The sequence below is a fragment of the Pteropus vampyrus genome, unplaced genomic scaffold, assembly GCF_000151845.1.
Source record: "Pteropus vampyrus isolate Shadow unplaced genomic scaffold, Pvam_2.0 Scaffold289, whole genome shotgun sequence".
Classification (NCBI taxonomy): Eukaryota; Metazoa; Chordata; class Mammalia; order Chiroptera; family Pteropodidae; genus Pteropus; species Pteropus vampyrus.
Genome location: NW_011889070.1, coordinates 29,606 through 31,887, shown reverse-complemented (window position 1 = coordinate 31,887; position 2,282 = coordinate 29,606). Strand labels below are relative to the sequence as shown.

General features: G+C 67.6%; 1 protein-coding gene across 1 annotated transcript in view; it reads left to right on the top strand.

Moving 5' to 3' along the window:
- LOC105302942 (rho guanine nucleotide exchange factor 25-like) overlaps window positions 1-2,282 on the top strand; it is a gene marked incomplete at its 3' end in the record, with an annotated part of 96,528 nt that overhangs the window by 66,247 nt on the left and 27,999 nt on the right. Inside the window, exon 3 of the mRNA XM_023521057.1 lies at window positions 1,175-1,243. The remainder of the gene's footprint in view (window positions 1-1,174; window positions 1,244-2,282) is intronic.

The window sequence follows — 2,282 nt, the reverse complement described above, 5'->3', positions numbered from 1 at the left end:
CTCGGGACAGCGTTTGCGACTGGCAGGGCTGCACCCCGTCCCTCACCCACTGCAGAGTGCTCATCCCCAGCCTTTGGGTTCGACAGTGCGAAGGTCACTGTCACCCTTGATAAGGACGGTTTCGTTGGGGGTGGAGACAGGTCCAGGGGCTAGCGAGGGGGAGCCGGAGGTAGAGACGAGTAGCCGGCTCCTGAGGCTCGGGGCTGAGGGCACGGGATCCGGCAGGGGCTGAGGGCTTGGGGATGGCGTCAGGGGACAGCGTATGGTCAAGTGGGGATGACCTGCAGGGTGAGGGAGTGGGTGCTGGGAGAGGGCAGCTCTTCAGGGCTGCGCACTGCCTCCCTTGGTGGCACTGACTGGTGGCCCCAGCCACCCAGTCGTCCACCCTCCGAGGGTGGACATCCCAGGAGACCCACCAGGCCTCCTGGGGCTCGCCCCCACGTGGCTCCTGCTCCTGGGGGGAGGCCGGTCAGTGCAGGGAGGCGGCCTGGCCAGCAGGTCAGAAAGCTTTCCGGGGCATGCTGACCCCTGGCCTGGCCCCGGTGGGCTGCTGGTCAGGCATGGTGGGCGAGCGCCATCGTCCTCACAGGCACTGGCCAGTGCAGGTGGCGGGCAGCTCCCCCAGCAGAGGCTGCCTTTGTCACCTGGCCCTGAGGGGCCCTATCCTTGGGGGTGGAAGCCGGTGCCCCAAAGCTCCACCCTTCGCCGCCTGATTTCCTCCTGGGTCCTCCAGCTGCGTGAGGGGGCAGCCTCCCGTGCGGTGCCACATCTCGAGGGTGCCTGGGGGAGCCCCACACCCACAGCCACACCCCCACTTCTGGAATTCCCCTGGCGCGTGGGGGCAGGAGTGTCACACGAGACGAAAGCTTCCTGCCGTCCCTGACTCAGTCACCTCACTGGGGCCCAGAGACAGGGAGTGACTATTTAGCGTCCCTGGGCTGAGCTGGGCGTGGGTCTCCCTGCTGCTGGCACCTCTGCCTGGCTGGTTTGGTGACACGTGTCAGGGTCATGCAGACATGTCCTTCCACGGGATTGCAGGCAGAGCCCTTGCTCCCCTGGCAGAGCCAAGCAGGGCTCGCGTTCCAGGGGCGGAGGTGGCTAGAAGGCTGGGGGCCCGGCTGGGGCTGGCGGCGCCACTGACTCCTGCCCACCTCACTGTTCTTCTGTCCCACAGGCCTTTCCCCTCTGAGGAGACCGCGGAAAATGACGACGACGTCTACCGCAGCCTGGAGGAGCTGGCTGAGTAAGGGACGGGGTGCGGGGGGACAGGGCGGCCCCCTGGAGGAGGCTGGCTGAGTAGGGGACGGGGCGCGAGGGGACAGGGCGGCCCCCCGGAGCAGGCCGGCCTTGTGACTGGCCGTGGTGTGGGACCCCACACCAGAGCAGGGCGTGTGCTCCCCAGCGTGTGAGTGGTTCTGCATGTCACACCTGCCTCTGCCGTCTGGAAGGCTCTCCAGCATGCCTGGCAGTGACGTGGGAGTGGCCTTCTGCCCAGGGTCAGAGGTCAAGGGGGGCTTTCTTTTGCAAAGCTGCTGGAGCAGCTGGGCTGGGAGGCTTCTTGGGGGTCTTGGGTGCTGTGTTGTGGGGGGAGTGGGTGCTTGCAGAGCAGGGGCCCCCAGAGCAGAGGCTGCAGCAGAGGGGGTGTGTGGGCTCGGGCTGTCTGGGGCCTGATGGCGGGGCGGGGGTCAGCGGGGCTGGGCTGAGACCCGCCGCCTGAAGCCGCAGGGCGCCCCCCTTCTCTGGGTGGCCTCATCTTTGTACAGCTTCGTGTCGGCTTCATTTCTGTCTTGGAGGAATCCACACGGAGCCCGGGCCTGGCCGTCCCTCCCGGCTAGCTCTCCTGAAGTCCTGGAGCCCCCCCAGGGACCCTCGAAAACCCAGGACAGGGGCTATTCCTGGGGAGATCCTCTGGCTCTGTGGGGTCCTGTGGGCAGGGGCGTGGGGTCCTGTAGGAGGGTGGGGTCTTGTGGCCAGGGTGGGGTTGTGTGGCCAGGAGCCTGCTGCTCAGGGAGGGGCCTGGCAACTTCTGTGGGAAGGGGCAGTGGATGGAGAAGGCAGGGGGGCCCCATCCTGCAGGAGGGGAACTGAGCCCCCGGACCTGGCTGGCCACTGCCTGAGGGCCCGGCAGAGAGCCCTGTCCCGGCCTCCTGGCCGGGAGCCCCGTTCCCACTTGGCGACAGGCTTCTCTTCGTCCTGGACAAAGGGCCGCTCCTCCTGGGAGGACCGTTGACGTCTGCTTCCCGTCACCGTGTAGCTCAGACGGGGGCCGAGAACTGGAGCCA